Raw genomic sequence first — 19,568 nt, forward strand, 5'->3', positions numbered from 1 at the left:
GTGGAGAATCTCCACCACCTGGCTGAGCATCGGGGAAGGCACCACCGAGTAGCGCCTGCCGATCCGCCTCCAAATCAGAATCATCATCTCCGGTCTCCCCCATCAACTGCAACTCATCATTGAGGCAGGTTGGATAGTCGTCGTCCATCCTAAGACCTCAAATGAAGAGCACACCCGGAACAGGGAACACACCGTCACACCCTCGAGCGCTCCACCGTTGACGTCGTCACCTCGGTGGCTCCATTCCTCAACGACGCGCGACCCCTGTAAGGGACCTACAAGAGGAGAAAAGTGAGGGAGGTGGATCTGTGAGGGGTCGAAAGAAGAAGAGGAACGAGAGGAGGTTGTTTACCTGCGCAGTCGGAGCCCGGAGCCGAAGAAGATGAACCGCAACGGTGGGGAACCAGGGAGTGAGGCGGATCTACGAGGGTCAAGGGGAGGAGGCGAGGAACCGAGGGAGGCGAAGGGCCGGAGGGGCTAGGGGAGAAGTGGGGTTACGGGGAGGGAGGCGGATGGGTGACCGGCGAGCCGGCGGCAGGCGAGGACGTCGGATCTGAGAGGGGAGGAGCAGTTACAGGGGTAGGGAGGCAGAGCCGCGGAGGGGCCACCGGCAAGCCGGCGGCGGGTGAGGACGTCAGATCTGAGAGTGAAGGAGCAGTTACGGGGGGAGGGAGGCGGAGGGGCCACCGGTGAGCCGGCGGCGGGCAAGGACGGTAGAGGATCTAGGGGAGGAGGCGAGGAGCCGGGAGGGAGCGGGGGGAGCGCTGGAGCGGGCGAGACTGCGAGAGGCGGCTCGATGCGGGAGGGAGCAGGCGCGGGGGTTAGGGTTTCGGCCGGGGGCGCGTCGTTCCGGCGTTTTATACGGCCGTTGGCCGAGCCGAGGCAGGCCTAAACAGGCCGTGCTGGCCGTTGCTGGCCCACGGGCCAAATGGGCCAGGCCGTGCCAAGCCAGCCCACATGCTGAGGCAGCGGCCCAGGTCGGCCCGTGTTGTAGACTGGGCCGGCCCGGCCTGCAAGGCCGCCGTGCAAGGCCTTGCCTGTCCTGGGCCAAAATATCGTGCCGTGGGCCGGCCCACAGGCCGCGGGCCAAATGGAAATCTATACCTCTAGGAGTCTCACAAGCATATTCGACACAGACCCACATCTTCTCACAACTGTTGGGCACAACAGTAATAGTACATCAAACAAGGCCAGGTGATGATCTTTTACTCCGTCTCTTAACAGTCTGCCTCATGACCTCAATGGCCTGTTACATGAAGTAGCAAATAATTAGGGCAGAGTGCATAGGCATATCACTAGAATTTCTACTTGCAGCCTGCACTAGTTTAACCAATCTGTAGAATTTATCAATGCATACTTGGTAGAACTTATTTAATTCCAATGTTGACAACCTCATACTGTGAAAATCTGTGTTGCGAACTCCTAAAGACCGTGGTGTTGATCAATCAAAATAGTTTACTTTATCTGTAACGTACAAACTACCTAACAATAAAGACTTGAATCTAATTTGAATACAAGCAAATTCAGAATATATTTAATTTGAGGTAAGCTATTGAATTTCAGTTTGTACAAGGCAATTCAAGGGTTAAGGGTCTACCTAGCATCCAACACTTGAGGCCTTAAATTTGATGAGATGTGACACCGGCACAAATTATAGTATCTTTCGTGGAAAAATGTCTGAGAGAAGCATTATATCAAACACTTAGTGGTAGAAGCAGCATACAAAAGATACAAGCAAGGAACAACTAGCGTGCATGTTATGGGAGTATAAAAGAACATTTATATGTATAAACTATAAAGTATATAAACTATTCAGTTATGCTCTCGGACATGCATGCACTCAGCTATCACAAACAAAAAAGCAAAACAATCTTAACCATCATGCTATTAAGGAAAAGCATCGGAGGTTTGTAAATAAGCTGCTACCTGCAGCTGTAAGATGGTTGGCGACTTGGCGCTGGGCACTTTAGAGTTAATCATGAAAAACAAAAGGATGCAAGGGAATCGGGTGAAAAGATCAACTGACCTCAACCACGATCCCTACAGTTGACCTCAAACCCGAACATCTGAATCCCTGATTTCAGCAAACCTCAAGCTACTATGCAGAATATGGAGCTAGCACTTTCAATTTAATGAAACAGGGCTTCCTGCATAAATGAAATTATGGTGAGATTTCTTTATATTGATATAAGTAATGACTCTAGAGAAAAAACATGCTAAGTTGCACGGTTACATCTCTGATTGTTCATGGTAAAATGAGAAACATCACATGCACTACAGGGGTTAGTAGGAGACTAGGAGTTACTAGATATTTCTATCTATTATTGTAATGCTCAAAGTTTTTCCATATGTAAAGACATGTCAGGCTCCAGGAAGCATGTGTTTGGTTTGGGACCATGCGGGTTGGGTTGGAGCTAACCCAGTTTTCTGGGTTGGAATGAACCCAGTTCTTGTTTGGTTGTAGGGATAGGTTGGACCCAGTTTTTTGTTTGATTAGTGGGATAAAGTGGGTTGGAGTGGTTCCATCTCTTGTTTGGTTTGAGGATGCGGGTTTGACAATGAATATGCTCACCTTCTTGGTGAGATTACCACACACACTAGCTGCCATACCAATTCATCAATAATATAGGACATCAACTTGCTACTGCTCACATTCTAGCACAGTTATTTTCTTGTGGAAAATTACCCTTAATTTAAATACCTGCTACTGCTTAATTTAAAAAATAATATAGTACCATCAACTCAGGGGCTTCTTAACAAGATTTGATGCTTATTTTCTTTCTGGTTATAAATACATAGGATATAAATCATCTGAAAAGAAGAAAGATATTCTAAAGGAGGGATGAAAATAACAGCATATACCAAGTTCAAGCCTTACATACATACACCAAGTTCATCAATCTTGACCAACGTTAATCAAGTTCAAGCCTTACTTACATATACCAAGTTCAAGGCAATACAACATCAGTCACCAATTTGAAGCTTACATAATATAAATTCAGGGCTTAGACACTAATTTAGGATCAAGTTCTAACAAAAGAAACATCCTACTCATCGAAATCACCCTTACATTCTAGGGAACTTCTCAGCGATGAACATTGTGACCCAATTTAACTTGTGCTCGAATGGCAAGTTATAGAAAGCTTTGCCAATGTGAGGATTGCTCACCAAATGAGCATAGTAGAAAGATATGTGTGCTGAATTAAAACCAAGAAGTTGGGTCAAGACGTCAAATAGGTCAGGTGGCAGCGGCAGGATTCTCACCTACACTTTTGAAAGCGGCAACGAGCCCATCCTCCTCCATTTTAGCTATCTTGGACTTCTTACTTGGTCTACTAGCAGAAGATGTTGCCCCTTGAGTGGTATGCCCATCACTTGGACCATGACAAGTAACCCCATCCCCCTCTTCTTAACTTTCACCCTCATTATCCTCTCGACCTAGAGGTGCACTTGAGTCTTTTGCAAAGTTTCTAGTAGCCATGGTATTGCCAAATATTGCCTTCATCTCTCTATAGTTCAAGAGGGGCTTGTTCAAGTACTCGGCATCAGACTTGTGATCCTAGACATGGTGGAAAAATATGTTAATATAATCTAACACTGGTGAATGAATCAACAACTAAGCAAACGACAGTAAGTTTACATGGACATGGCCATTGTAGTGCTCCTCATCTAGTGTAATCATGCAGTTTTCTTCATCAAAGAGGGTACCACTCAACTTCTTCAATCTACTTATCTTTGCATACCTTTTCTGCCATATTTTCAAATGATTCTTGACTTGCTCATTAGTGATCCTTGTGGTGAACTTCTCATTGATAGCCCTAGCACAACCATTGAAAAGGTGTTTCTTAAATCCCTTTGATGTCTTCAAACAAGCAGCCACCAAATCATTTAGGTGTGAGAGCATTAAAGCAGACATTGCTGATGTCCACGTAGCATGCCCACTAGTCCCACCACACCCTTTAGCTACCTCCTCCATTGTTGTGCCACACAAAAACACAGGGGTGCATCTAAGGGGTGGCAGAGGGAATTAGGGGCGTGGTGGCAGAACTCAGGGGTGGCGGCGGAGGGGGTCAGGGGTGCGGTGGCGGACGTCAGGGGTGCGGTGGCGGTCAAGGGCGGGGGCGGATCTGAGGGGCGGCGGAGGGTAGGGATGTGTCGAATTTCAGGGGCGGCGGCAGCGAGATCCACCCGGGAGAAGGTGCGGCCGGGGGAGAAGGGCGGTGGATGGGGGCTGCGGCAGCGGAGGCTAGGGGAGGCAACAATGGAGGGAGGTGGCGGATGGAGGCGGCGGTGATGGTAGGGGAGGTGGCGGATGGGGGCGGCGGCGGAGGAGGTCAAGGGCGGTGGTAGGGGAGCCGGCGCTGCTCCTAGCGTCGGGGTCGGGGGTGAGAAGGACGAGCGGTGAGAGTAGACGCGTGAGGAGAACTGGGTCGAAATGATCCGTCCGTTTTGGAGGAATCACTCGGACCCAGTGTCGGTGTTTTAGACCGGTGACCCGCGTAGGGGGTACCCTAGGTGGTCTTTTGTGCGGTAAGGATCATCGAGAATCAAGGAATCAATGGTGACGCAAGGAACATGATTTAGACATGTTCAGGCTGCTGGATCACGTAATACCCTACGTCCTGTGTGTTGGTTTGTATTGATGAACTGGAGTTGTTGTTGAGGGGGCTTCCTTCCCGCCCTTATATACACGGGAGGGCAGGGTTATAAGTCTGAGTCCTAGTCGAGTACCATTACAGAGTTCTACTTGGTAAGGCCCGAGTAGTCTTCCATAAACATACTTGACTAGACCGAGTGGGATACGCCTATCCCTTATCCTGATCATATCCGAGTACGCCCCTTAGTGGGACGTCCAAGGTCTACTCATGGACCTGGGGTGCATGCCCGACAAGCCCCCGAGTACTTTATAGTCGTGCGCCACAGTCTTGGGCACTGCGGGCGCTATCCGACTAGTTTGTCATAGAGGTTGCGGACTGAAGTGCCCGAGTACTGCCGTGTGGCTGGAAGGTACTCTTCTCGTTCCTTCGAGTTGTTTCTGTTCTGAGAATTTTTTATATTGTAGTGCGATGTCAATCGAACTCCATATGGAGTAGCCCCCGAGCCTTAGGTTGAGTCGGAGAGTCAGGCTTAGGGTCAATCCAGCTTTTTGTCCATTTTACCCTTGGAAATCCTGAAAAAGAAAAACTGACCAATGGGTACGGTACCCGCAGCCCCTGAGCACTTGGGTGATTTTTGTCATTGAAGTGGCGGAGCTTGCGGAGATAAAACTGGAAGGTCCCCTTTTGGTTGGTTTTACGCCATACGGTAATCAGATCTGTTTTTCTTCCTCCCCTGTTCTTCTGCTCCACATTTGCGCCGCCGCAAGTGCCGCCGCCGCCATTGTCAGCCCTTGAGGAAGATCCGAGGGAGAGTGCCATTTTAGCTTTGAAGTTGAGTCCGTCGGATGCGCACCAAGAAGATGGGCAAGAAACTCGAGAAGATCCAGGGCAAGGCTCCGACGACGGGCAAGGTGAAGTCCAAGAAGGGGAAAGAACTGGTGCTGCCGACGCCGAAGGTGGGGCCGACGAACCAGACTGCACCGCCGCCGCCTGGAGTAACGTGGCAACATTCAATGATGAAGGAGGAAGCCGTGCAAGCACTGGTTGGTGCGAAGCTTCTGCAGCCGAAGGCAATTCTTTAGTGGCGCCTCGCATTTCCAAATGCGTGGCAGTTTGAGGAACATCCAGGCGAGACCGTGATGCTCGCACACTTTGTGGAGAGGGGGTTGGCAGTGCCCACCTCCGACTTCTTCAGAGGTACTCTCGACTACTATAAGCTTCAACTTGTGCATTTGAACCCCAATGGTGTACTGCATATGTCGATATTTGTACACCTCTGCGAAGTGTATTTGGGAGTTCCTCCAAATCTCGAGTTGTTTAGGAAACTGTTCCGCTGTAAGCCACAGCCAAGTGTCCATAGAACAGAAGTCTTTGGAGGCACCGGGTTCCAACTCAGGAACTCGGGCGCATACATTGAGTACAACTTGACTAACTCCCATGGGGAGTGGAAGAAGAGGTGGTTCTACATCGGCAACCATAATCCTCGCTTTCCTGTGGTGACTGGTCACACGCCCAAGCACGTAGAAAACTGGGTGAGCGAACCTGAAGACACCCCCGAGCTCGATCACCTGATGCAGCAGATTACCGAGTTGAAGGCACTCGGTCTAACTGGAATCAATGTGGCGGCTAGCTTTCTGAAGAGAAGGGTCCAGCCGCTCCAAAAACGTGCTCACTCGGGAAGTGAGTATACAGGTCTTAAGGATCCATCACGTATGTCCGATGAAGATATATCCGATGATGATGTAGAGGTGTTGCTGGCCAAGTTCTTCAGGAACTATTAGGGAGTACCAGTAATTCCTGCAGCTCTTCGTCAGTATGACGCCTGGTATGAGCCAGAAGTGGTATGTCCTTGCACCTGACTTATTCTTTTTGGCTTGTGATATTTGTTGTTGATACCGACTTGTTTTTTTTTTGTAGTCTCGAGTTCTTGCTGGCTACTTGGCGCAGTCGGAAGAAGAGTCAGAAACTGTTGCTGAGGAGTCAGAGGACGAACCCTCTCCTCCCGTCAAGAAACGCAGAGTAGTACGCAAGATGTCTGCGGCTAAGTCTGCTTCAACCCCTGAGAAGTCTTGGGGTACCCAGGTATGTAGCCGTGAACTTATCTGTAGCTGATGAATTTGAACTTGCTATTGTTGTGACTAAATTGTCTTGTTCATAAAGGTTGTTGAAACGACCCTTGGTGATGATGAGGCTGCTTCTGAAGAAGTAGTCGTGACCGACCCGGATGTCGGTAATGTATCTGTTGACATGGTGCCAGAGAAAGTGCCATCAACAAAAGTTGGAGTAGCCCCCGAGCTATCTGCACCGGCTCCATCGGCTGCCATGCTGCCCGTTACTGACCAGGCGGTCCTGGGGGTACTCGCTACTGGTTCTTTGTTGTCCAGTGTGATCGCCAGTGGTAAGTGTTCTGCCCCGGCTAGTTTCGTTTGTCTGAGTTGAATTGTAGTCTTGACTTTTGCTTGACAGGTCTTGGTGAGAAGACAGCACCGGTGGTTGTTCCTCTGGCGCCAACTACTCGACCACCTATTGTCGAGAAGAAACGTGTGCGATTTCCGCCACGCTCAACTCGGTGAGCTTGCTTAGCCGGTGTATATCTTTAAGTTGTCTTGAAGTTGTATAACGACGTTTCTTGATGCAGGGATGCAGAGGAAACTATCCCTGTGGAGACAGGGGTAGAGTCGGATCCCCCGACTACATTATCTGCTCCTTTGGAGAATTTAATTGTTGAGGAGGTACCCGAAGTCGACGCCGGTCGTCTTGGAGCTACCATGTCTATGCTTCAAGACGTCATCTGTTCGGTGGAAGTTCCCACCGCTGCATCGGGTTCAGGAAGTGCTGCCTTATCAACATCCACTGGCAGATCGCTGGCCGTAGTAGGGGTTGAAAAAGCCAAAGAGGCGACTGCTCCAGGTATGTTTCTGTAGTCTTATTATTGTAGTCGTAGCAAGCAGTTGACTGATGATAAATGTTGTAGGTGCCACTGTGGGTACGACTCCTCATCTTGCGGAGAGTACCCAAAGACCAGTGCTTAGCCTGCCATCTGACTTGGAGTTCCAGAGGGCTGTTGATGTTTTTCGGAGCTTCCAGGTGGATTTCCTTTAAGATGTCCCATAGATCGAGTAGTTTTGAGGCTTGTAACTGACCGTAGTACCTTGCGTGCTCGGACCTTTTCAGGAACGAAGTCATCAACTAGAGCAAGAATGTGCCCAACTAATGGAAGCTTTGAGGGTTCATGAAGTTGGAGCGAAGTCTTTTGCTGTGGAACGTACAGATCACGCAGTCCTGCAGCAAAAACTGGAGAGCCGCTACAAGTCGCTGAACAAAAAGTATCAGGGTGAGTACTTTGCATACTCCAAGTATCTTCCATTAGTCGGCTGTGGTTGAACTTATTTTTGTCTTGTAGAGCTCAAGAAACAAGGGGCGGCTGCGAGGAGCCAAGTTCTCGACTGGAGAAATACGCATGATCGAGTAGCGGATGAAGTTGAACGCCTTCGAGCTACGCTGATGGAAGCACAGGCTGCTTGCGAGCATTAGCGGGATAGGAAGATGCAGAATGGCGTGATGCTTGCCATGGCCATGGTGGCATGCAGGGACCATGCCCAGACCATAGGGAGGCTCCGAGGCAAACTCTAGGAGCTAACTGTAGCAGCTGAAGACTTGGTGAACGCCATAGCCCCCATGAAAGAAGGTGCAGGGCCGCAATCACTGGTCGAGCGATTGAAGGCTGCCTCGAGTAAAGTGGCAGGACTCTGCAAAGCTGTTTGCAAAAAGGTCCTTGCGGTCGTGAAGTCCTATTACCTGAGGGCAGACTTGACAGCAGCTGGTGATGGCGTGGCTTGCAACTGCACGGAAGAGGCATATGCGCAGTACCTCAAGAAGGCAGAGCCTATTGCGTCGAAGATGTCTGAGTTTGTCTCTAGAAGAGCCTTGAGCTTTCTATGTACTCTTGAATCTGTGTCGAGTACTTTGAACAATACTTCTGACAAACAAATACTTGCCCATTGGTTTGTTGCTTGAGTTGATTGTCTTACGACGAGTAATTTTACGCTGTGTTGGCTGACCCGAAGTCCCAGGGTCGGCTGAGCCCGACCCTTTGGGGGGAAAACTCCACCTCGCCCGACCCCTTGAGGGGGGCAGCTCCGCCTCGCCCGACCCCAAGTCCTGGGGTCAGGTGCGCCCGACCCCTTGAGGGGGAAAGCTCCGCCTCGCCCGACCCTAAGTCTTTAGGGTCGGGTGTACCCAACCACTGAGCAGAGGGTCGGAAAGTTCCAAGCCCCCGAGATAATGGTGGGAGCGTAGGCCGCTCTTGGCTTAGAGTAGTTCCGAGTGTCGAGTAGTCGTGATGCTGTCGAGTACTCAGCTTTTGAGGGTACGCAGATGTACTGCATGCTTTTGTCCTTTGTGGATGCACGGGTGTACTGTACTCTTTTGTCCTTTATGGTATAAGTACCATCACGTGGGTAGAGTCAGGAGTCATCACACTCATTGATCACGGGCGCATAGTAACTCTTGTGGAGGTGGTAGTTGCATATTTTGGCTATAAATAGAGCCATCTGGAGAGCGAACCAAACCAAGTTTCTGAGTAGCAATGGATTGCTTTCGGTTGCTTCTTTTTTAGTGTAGAGAGCCATCAAAGAGTGCACTGGTGCTAGAAGATTCCTCATAGATTGAGACCACCTTCCCTCCACAGACTCCTGCGCTCGTAGGGATAGCCGCGATGCCTCATCTTGCAGCTCATCTTGCAGCTCATGATCCAATGGGGTATGTGCTGGAACTCGCGGGTGATGGGTGATGAGTGCCGCGGTCTTTATCCCGCTCTCTTAGAGGTGGAGGTGTGGCCGTAGAGTGGATTAGCTCCGCAAGGCTAGAAAAAGAGCAGCCTTGGTTCCCTCTAGGCGCGTCGTGCCGGATTCATCGTTGCCGCTATCAAGGCAGTGGCGATGCAGGAGTTCCTAGCGTTGCCTTGAGTAGAGGACCTGGATATGGCTGCATTTTGCGCAACTTCCTTGCGTGTGGGCCCTTCCCATTGTAGTCGGCAGACCTGAGTGGCCTTGTGATATAGTAAAAGCCTGAGGCTTAAATGCAGCCCGCTTGTAGGCAGTTGCTTATAGTCTTTGTGTATTCCAAGTATTTGTACTCGTATGTATCTTGAAGATGTATCTTCGGTTTCCAGTAAAGAAATACTTTAACGGAAATTAGCGTACCAGGGCAGTGATCCTTGTTGAGGTGATAATTCTTTGGCAAAGCTAATGTTAGTCGGGCGATTATCCTGAGTAGTCATCATGAGTTCCCTTAAAGAGATTACTCGAGTGCCGCTATGGGTAGTATCGACAAAGATGTTCTATATTCCAAGAGTTTGGTACTTGTTCTCCTGAAAGTTCTTGGAGTCTGTAAGATCCAGGTCCCGTAACCTTTGATACGATGTAAGGACCTTCCCATGGTGAATTGAGTTTGTGCAGCCCTGATGTGTCTTGGATACGCTTGAGGACCATATCGCCCAAGTTGAAAGATCTTTCCTTGACGTTGCGATCGTGGTAATGCCTTAGACCGTCAAGGTATCTAGCAGATTGCACTAGTGATGCGCATCTTGTTTCTTCTAGACTATCAACATCTGTTCGCCTTGTTTCTTCTGCTAATTCTTCGTCATATTGTTCAACAGATGGTGATTGCCACATGATGTTAGTGGGTAGTATGGCTTCTGAGCCATATATGAGAAAATAGGGCGATAGCCCAATAGTCTTGCATGGTTGGGTACGTAGGCCTCACAGAGCATTGGGTAACTCTTTGAGCCATTTGCCACCTTTGGTGTTGCCAACGTCATGTAGTCTTTTCTTCAAGGTGTCGAGTATCATGCCATTAGCACGCTCGACTTGTCCATTGGCTCGCGGGTAAGCGACCGAGACATAGCGGACGTCGATGCCGCTATTCTCGCAATATTCCCAAAAGTCGTGATTGTTGAAGTTTGACCCTAGGTCTGTGATAATCTTGTTGGGAAAACTGTAGCGGTGTACGATTTCATCTAAGAAGTTGAGGACCCGGTCTGCCTTAGGGCAAGTGACTGGTTTTACCTCGATCCACTTGGTGAATTTGTCGATTGCCATGAGTACTCGGTTGAATCCTCCTGGCGCAGTTGGTAACGGCCCTATCATGTCGAGCCTCCAGCAGGCAAACGGCCTTATTGGAGGTATTGTGACTAGCTTGTAGGCCGGTACATGTTGCTCTTTTGTAAAGAATTGACAACCTTTGCATTTCTGAACTAGTTGTTTAGCGTCGGCCAAAGCTATTGGCCATTAGAAGCCTGCTCTGAAAGCCTTGCCAACTATTGTTCACAAAGAGGCATGGTTGCCACAAATTCCTTTGTAAATTGCGTTTAAGTTTCTTGACCGTCTTCTCTGGTAACGCACTTTATGAGTACCCCAGATGATGCACCTTTCCTGTAGAGCTTGTCTCCGACTAGTTCGTAATTTTTTACTCACCAGGAGATTTGCTCAGCCTTATTTTTGTCAGATGGTAACTGGTGATCTTTGATGTAGTCGATGAAGGGTATCCTCTAGTCGACTTCTATCATCATGACTTCTCGAGAGACGTCAGCAGCCAGGACTGCTGGCGGTGTGACTTGGTCAGATATGGACAGCTTGCGCAGTTCATGTATGAAAATTCCTGCTGGAACCTCTGCACGAGTTGAGCCCATTTTAGATAAGACGGCGGCGGCAACGTTGTTGTCGCGGACGATGTGATGTAATTCCAAGCCTGAGAACTTGTTTTCTAGTTTACGGACTTCTTTGCAGTAAGCGTCCATGTTGTCCTTGTTCCGATCCCACTCGTCATTGACCTGGTTTATAATGACTAGAGAGTCGCCGTACACCAGTAGTCGTTTGATGCCGAGGGAGATTGCAAGACGAAGGCCGTGGAGTAGTGCTTTGTACTCGGCTTCATTATTAGATGCTTCCCAGAATATTTGCAGCACGTACTTGAGCTGGTCTCCCCTGGGGAAGATGAGTAATACGCCTACGCCGGCCCCTTCGAGTTTGAGGAATCCGTCAAAGTACATTACCCAGTGTTCTCGCCGTTCGACTGGTGTTGGCACTTGAGTTTCAGTCCATTCAGCTATGAAGTTGACCAAAGCTTGGGATTTGATAGCTATCCTTGGCTTGAAGTCCAAGGTGAGAGCTCCGAGTTCAACTGCCCATTTGGAGATTCTACCCGTGGCATCTCTGTTGTGGAGGATTTCGCCGAGCGGGAAGTCAGAGATGACTGTGATGTTGTGCTCTTGGAAGTAATGGCGCAGTTTCAGGGAGGTGAGAAAAATTGCGCATAAGAGTTTTTGTATCAGTAAATACTGAGTTTTGGAGTCCGAGAGTACTTCACTGACGAAGTAGACAGGTCGTTGGACCTTGAAAATGTGGCCCGGTTCAGACCGTTCGACTACTATTGCCGTATTGATGACATGAGTAGTAGCTGAGATGTAAAGGAGCAAGTCTTCATCTGGAGAAGGAGCGGTGACTACAGGAGGCTTTGATAGAAAGTCTTTCAGTTGTGTTAGTGCCTTGTCTGCCTCTTCCATCCATTTGAACTTGTCCTGGCATTTGAGAAGCTTGAAGAAGGGTAGTCCCCGTTCTCCAAGTCTCGAGATGAACCGGTTTAGAGCGGCCATGCAGCCTGTGAGTTTCTGCACATCCTTAATGCTAGCTGATGCCTGCATGTTTGTGATGGCAGATATTTTTTCCGGGTTGGCCTCAATGCTGCGATGGCTAATGATGAACCCGAGTAATTTGCCGGAAGGTACTCCAAAGACACACTTAGTAGGATTAAGTTTCCATCGAAAAGCGCGTAGACTAGAGAAAGTTTCCTCCAAGTCCGCAATGAGTTCCTCCCGGTTTCTTGTTTTGATGACTACGTCATCGACATAAGCTTCAACATTGCGGTGAAGTTGCTTTTCGAAGCACATCTGTATGGCCCTTTGATAAGTTGCCCCTGCATTTTTTAGTCTGAAGGACATTGTTTTGTAGCTGAAAGCTCCGAAAGGTGTGATGAACGCTATTTTGGCTTGATCTTCTTCTTTGAGACTTATCCACTTGATCGATCCTGGGTAGCCCGAAAGGGTCTTTTGGGTAGTGTTTGTTGAGGTCGGTATAGTCAACACACATTCTCCACTTGTTGTTTTTCTTACGAACGAGCACGGGGTTGGCAAGCCAGTCAGGGTGAAAGACTTCTTTGATGAACCCTGCCGCGAGTAGCTTGGCTAACTCTTTTTTGATTGCTTCTCGTCTGTCTTAAGCGAACCGACGTAGTCGTTGCCATTTTGGAGTAGCTTTGGGATCGACATTGAGAGAATGCTCAATCAGCTCCCTGGGCACACCTGGCATGTCAGCCGGTTTCCAAGCGAAGATATCATGGTTAGCCCAAAGGAAGCTGATGAGTGCGGATTCCTATTTAGGATCTAACCCTGTTCCGATCAAGGCTGTCTTGGAAGGGTCGCCCGTTTGGAGGTCAACTGATTTGAAGTCTTGCTCACTGGTGGGTTTCACCTTTGTGGACCCCAACTTGTTTTCCGGGATCTCTAGTTCGGTTGGATGGAGCTTCTTTGAAGTTGTGAAGACTTGTTGCATGAGACTAGGTGCTTGAGTAGTCGCAGCAATTTCCATGGCTTCAGTGTCGCATTCGTAGGATCGCCATAGATCTTCTCGCAGCATGAGTTCTCCCTTAGGGCCTGGCATTTTAAGTACCAGGTAAATATAATGTGGTATGGCCATGAACTTGGCGAGTGCTGGCCTTCCGAGTATGGCATGGTAAGATATCTCGAAGTCGGCAACTTCAAATCTGATATACTCGGTACGGTAATGCTCCTTAGTTCCAAAGGTAACCAGAAGGACAACTTGTCCTAGTGGTATAGCCGCATTTCCAGGCACGATGCCGTAGAAAGGTGAATCTGTTGAAGTAAGAATTTCAGTAACGTCGAGGCACATCTTCCTCAATGTCTTGGCGAAAATAACGTTGAGTCCGCTTTCGCCGTCGATGAGTACTTTGGTTAACTTTGAGCCTGCCACAACCGGATGAGTACTACGGGGAAACGGCCTGGTTCTGAGAACTTAGTCCATTGGTCTTTTCTGCTGAAAGAAATAGGCACTTCTGACCATTTTAACGGTGTTGGATCCGTTGGTTCGATGGCCATGATCTCCCTGAGTACGAGTTTGTTGGCTCGCTTGGATGCGGTGCCTGGGATACCGCCAAAGATGACGTTGACAGTTTTTGAGGCGGTCTGGAAGTCACCTTCTTCGTCTTCGTCGTTGTGGACTTTGTTCTTGCCCTTATCTTTTTTCTTGTACTCTTCAGGAGGTGGTGGTGCAGGTAAGTCTTGCATGACTCGGTGCATGCTGTAGCAGTCTATTGCCGAGTGCTTGCTAGTCGGGTGCCATGGGCACTGCTTTTTGAGTAGTTCGGTGAAAGTTGGCCCTTCATCATTTTTACGGGGTCCCTTTTTCCCAGAGTTGGTCATGGCGGCAACGGTGTTGTCGGGCTTCCTTTTGCGGTTGTGATTACTCGAATAGTTGTTGCGAGTATCATTGTTTCGAGTTCTATCTTGGTCATTGTTGTTGTCGCATCCACGATTACGGTGGGAGCCGAACCATTCTCGCTCTTTGTCTTCTTCATCTGCCCACTGCTGCACCATGACTTTGAGGTCTTTGACATTAGCTGGTCGTCGGTGACCGAAGTCTTGGTATGTTCGTCGATCATAGAGTCCATTCTGGAAGCACTCGATGACGTCTATTTCTGAGATGTCAACTATGGTAGCCTTCTTTTTGAAAAAGCGTCACAAATAGTCATGTAAGGTCTCGCCTTCCTTTTGCTTGATTTGTCTTATGTCAATCTTGTTGCCTGGTCTAGCCATGGAGCCGACGAAGTTGTTGGTGAAAGCCTTTGTCAAATCTGCCAAGGAGTCAATGGACTTGGGTTTGAGCGACTCAAGCCAGGTCAGTGGTGCGGGTTCCATGTATATGGGGAAGTGGATAACTTTGGTGTTGTTATTGCCCCCGGCTGCTTGGACGGCTAGCGAGTAGCATCATAGCCATTGAATTGGGTCTTGTTTGCCATCATACTTAGTGATTCCAGTTGGCTTGAACTTCTCGGGTAATTTTGTTTTCATTACCCGGTTCGTGAAAGCAGGAAAGTGGTTGTAGTTGTCGACTTCTCACTCACGCCGACTATTGAGGATTTCTCGCAGATCACTAAAGTTGGACGCTTCATGGTTCTTCCGAGTGGGACGAATACTTTTAACCAAGTAGGTGCAGCTGACCTCGCCAACATCCTTATGGCGAGCTGGGGCCTTGTGCTTGCTTGGACCTGGGCTGTGTTACCGAGGTTGGTTAACTTCATTGCCGTTTCTTGGGGCATTGTTGTTGTCTGCAGCTCCCCTGCTACCTTCTTGGTGAGCTGTGATGCGAGGAACAGATGGAATTGGTGATTCTTTGTCAAGTAACTTGTAAGCTTGCTCTGCGAGTTGTGCGATCAGTCCGTTACCGCGCTGCACGAGTTGAGTTGTGGCTTCATTGTCCCTATCCTGACGCATCAACATTGTTAAAAGGTTGATTGAGGCGATAGCCGCGAGTGGAGTATTGTGCTCTTGAGCCTGAACTGCGTTGAAAGCCCTTTCAAGATTTGTAATGGGAATATTTGTGGCCATCGACTGCCGTCGCTCGGCTCGAGTAGCGTTGCACGTCCTTCTTTGGTTTCGTTGCTCGGAGGTTTCATTGCGAGGAGCGTCAGCTGTAGACTCATCTTCGGAGATGTTGTCGAGTTTTGCTAATCGCCTAGGGGTTCTGTTCTGGCTAGTACTTGGGTTGTTATTCTGAGTAATAACAAGTATCTCCCTGTCCGGGTAGTAGCTTCCGGAGCTTGATGTTGCAATCTCTATGGAGGTTTCCTCACGGTTGGAAGTGAGTGGAACGCCTTCTTGATATGGGAGGTTGTCTATATGGGTGACAAGGCACGAGTTGTAGTCACGGTCAAGAAGAGATGGTCGTAATCCTGGCCAATGGACGAATCTGCCTTGTGATGTTGAAGTTATTACCAATCCTTGGGCTAGACCAGATAATGGTATCTCTGGCGAATAAGACGAGTCGGAGTTGACGTCTTCATCGTGCCCGAGTTCAAGTTGGGCTCGAGTAAGAAAGCCTTGGTGGACCTTGGTTGCGTTGCGGAGTCCGTGCGGGAACTGCTTTGAAATCAAAACCGACTTGGGCACTAGCTGGGATCGACTAGTCCGAAGCGAAGTTGCATCCGATGCATAGTCGAACTCGAACTTGTCGATTTTGAAACCTTGGTTTTTTCCGATCAGATCTTCTGATTTCTTCTCCTGAGCGCTGATGATCTGGCGCCGGAACAAATCCGAGCCATCGGTGACGCAAAGCCAGGATCCGAAAATGAAGGTGGCGCCAGCTTCGATGAAGAAAATGGGCCTCATGATGACCTTTGCCATTGAGTTCGTGCTGAGAAACTTGACGAGTCCCCCTACCTGGCACGCCAGCTGTCGGTGTTTTAGACCGGCAACCTGCCTAGGGGGTACCCTAGGTGGTCTTTTGTGCGGTAAGGATCGTCGAGAATCAAGGAATCAATGGTGACGCAAGGAACACGATTTAGACAGGTTCGGGCCGCTAGATCACGTAATACCCTATGTCCTGTGTGTTGGTTTGTATTGATGAACTGGAGTTGTTGTTGAGGGGGGTCCCTGCCCACCCTTATATACACGGGACGGTAGGGTTACAAGTCTGAGTCCTAGTCGGGTACTATTACAGAGTTCTACTCGGTAAGGCCCGAGTAGTCTTCCATAAACATACTTGACTAGTCCGAGTGGGATACGCCTATCCCTTGTCCTGATCATATCCGAGTACACCCCTTAGTGGGCCGTCCAAGGTCTACAAGTGGGTCTGGGGTGCATGCCCGACACCCAGATCTAATGGGAATATTCCTATGTGGGTTGAACCCAACCCAATTCTCTTTTGAACCAAACGTGGGATGAAGGGGGTCCGACCCGTTCCGACCCCCTCTGACCCAGTAACCAAACACACGGTTAACAGAACTATAGGAACCATCACCACAGAATATTGAACACTGAACCAAGCAACTCTAGCTGAAACAAACACTTGGCTCATGCATGCAGGTCATGATTGTCATATTTTCTTGGCAAAATTTGCTACGGGACACTGAAAGTGACCCCTCTTTGCTAGCGGACATGCAAAATGGAGCAGTTTGCTGGTGGACACTCTCGTTGTTGTCAAATATGCTCCTGGACACCACGGCCAATAAAATATTCTTTTCTTGCTTCTAAGGAGAGAGAACAGCGGGGAAATGTCCTTTTTGCCCCTGGTTCCTTCTTCTTCCCCTGATGCCAGATCGCAGGCACACCGGCCACGTGCGGGCGACGCTGCCTGAGGCCCCGCCGGAGCCAGGTGCACCGCACAAAGTCCACTCACCCCCCGCTCCCAATCCATGCCCTGCGCCGTCAGCCCCACCGCCTGCTCGGCCTTGCCGCGGTCTTCGCTGCCGCCTTTGTTATCATGGCGAGTGCACGCCACCGCCCATCGCTCAAGTTGAAGGCGAAGACGGCGACCTTTTGTTGGCACCAGGCCGTCCAGAACACGGTGAAGGGCGGTGTTGCGTCGCTCTTCGCTGATGGTCATCCTCCTCAGCCGGGCGGGAACATGACACGGTACCCCCACCATTACCAATCCTCGCAGCAGGAGCAGCATCCCTTCCCCTCCCCGTTTCGTTTCCTCCACCCGCCGTCCGTACCTATCCAGTCAACCACTGTACCCTATGGTGTCGTCAGCGTTCAGGTCCACCACGCGTCACGACCTCCATTACAACCACCACCTCCCACTCCGACCTGCGCCAGTGCCCACGCCATTCCTACTCCCGCAGCTTCAGCGCCACCCGCAGCCACGGCAGCCTCCTCCTGCACCCGAACCAACCCGCTCTTCGACCCGCCGCGGCATCCCGATCTCTGCTGCAGCAGCAACCGGCAGGGTCTTCTACTAGCGCCCGGCCGGTGGCGGGGATGCGCCAGGTAGGTCTGCTACTATGTGGCGCCCGGTGGGCTCGCGTGGGGGTGGTACTGGTGGGCCAGGTGGGGCGGCCTGGGCATTGGCGCCGCCATCGCCGACCGCCCCGTCAAGGTGTCCCCGTATGGGCTCCTCTTCCACAGCGCCATCGGTTTCACCCCACACGGCGCCGCATGTGGCCGACATGCCCTCGGCTTGGCATCAAGGGAAGAAGAAGGAACCAGGGGCAAAAAGGACATTGCCCCACTGTTCTCTCTCCTCAAAAGCAAGAAATGAATATTTTATTGGTCGCGGTGTCCAGGAGCAAATTTGACAACAACGAGAGTGTCCACCAGCAAACTGCTCCATTTTGCACGTCCGCTAGCAAAGAGGGGTCACTTTCAGTGTCCCGTAGCAAATTTTGCCTATTTTCTTTGTGAGCATTTGTCCTAAAATTATCACTGAAAAATAATATCAGCAATAGATAGCATTACTTGATATCAGCTTGTGACAGAACCTGAATGGAAACGCAACAATTGTAACTGGTACATAGCTACTCCATTGATTTATATACTTATGGCATTTTTGGAAGCAATAGCACAAAGAAATATTTCTACCTTTTCCACTTCAGCATCCCAATTCAAACAGGCCTTCTGCAGATTTAATTTCATTTAATATCTAGGCACAGTTGCTTGGAAACCAAGATTTCAATGTATTAGAATCCTACTCCCTCCGTTCCAAATTATAGGTCGTTTTGGGTTTTTTATATTCATAGACTTTGTTATACACTTAGATATACCCTATGTCTAGATGCATAATAATATCTGTGTGTCTAGAAAAGCCGAAACGATCTATAATTTGGAACGGAAGGAGTAGCAAGTATTCTTATTTAATATTCTTATTTGTACTCCTAGCAAATCATACAGCGTTAGACTGCAGTGCAGACCATAAACAGGGTAGCAAGCAAAGGGGCTATGTCCATCACAACATAATCTGCATCTTTGTTTCTTTATACCACAGCATCTAATTCCCAAGTGCGCGTAGCAGAAAACTGAGCACCTGAGCTGGAGCACAACCGGAACCATGCATATAGACAAACGGAAAATCAATGCTGAGAAAGAGATGGAGCACTGAGCACCTGCTACGGCGCTGATGTCAAGCAAGGCTCAGCGGGATTAGGGTGGGGATCAGTGGCCGGAGTCGAGCAGGACTGGAGGGCACCACTGGATCTGGATGGAGAGCACTTGCGCGTCAAAAACCCTAGGTTAGGAACCAAATCGATTTGGGGAAAATTAGAGAGATGAAGAGTTAAACAGGAGAAGGGGCAAAAGACAGGGTAGGAGGTGGTACCCGACCTTTTGAGGTCGCGGGACCGTGCGGATTAACCCGCCAGTGTCCATGTCGGCAGTGGATCGGAGGATCAGCCAATTGCTACGATGCGCCGCGGATGAGGAGGTCCGGCCTCCACCAGCAATGTCTCCTGACTCCTGCTCTACTGCCGTTCTAACCTCCGCATGCTTCATCGCCAGGGGGCAAAGGGTCATCCTTGTGCTGGACGCAGGCTGGTAGCAGCCCCGGGTCTTGCTCCTCCATGGAGCGACAGGCGGCTCACGCTCTCCTATTGCCCTATACCTCCGACAGCTATTGGTTGATGCAGCCGACAGCAGCAGTGCAGGGGCGCCCGAGCCTGGCAGCGGGCACCCTCCCATGCCTAGGTGATCACAGCCCGATGGTTGCGGCTCGCTGTAGCACCGAGTGCTTCAGGGGCGGGCGGGCGGGCGGTGTGCGTGCGAGAGGGGGGAGGGGGTGACTATACGAAGTCGAGTAGATAGGGTTTCGGGGGAGGCGGCCGTGTTTTTGACTGCGTTGTCCATACTCTTGAGATACTTCTACTTTATTTATCTTTAATATTAGCGTACAAATGATTTCATAA

The 19,568-nt window shown here is 49.7% G+C and overlaps 1 long non-coding RNA gene across 1 annotated transcript; it reads right to left on the reverse strand.

Annotated features, from left to right (window-relative positions):
- Positions 1-1,109: 1,109 nt before the first annotated feature.
- Positions 1,110-18,875, reverse strand: LOC111258055. Its single transcript, XR_002678680.1, has 3 exons — positions 18,774-18,875; positions 2,027-2,147; positions 1,110-1,246 (listed from the first exon to the last, which is right to left on the reverse strand). It is a non-coding gene; the product is annotated as an uncharacterized LOC111258055 (long non-coding RNA).
- Between the last annotated feature and the right edge of the window lie 693 nt (positions 18,876-19,568).

This window comes from Setaria italica, chromosome VII, assembly GCF_000263155.2.
Source record: "Setaria italica strain Yugu1 chromosome VII, Setaria_italica_v2.0, whole genome shotgun sequence".
Classification (NCBI taxonomy): domain Eukaryota; kingdom Viridiplantae; phylum Streptophyta; class Magnoliopsida; order Poales; family Poaceae; genus Setaria; species Setaria italica.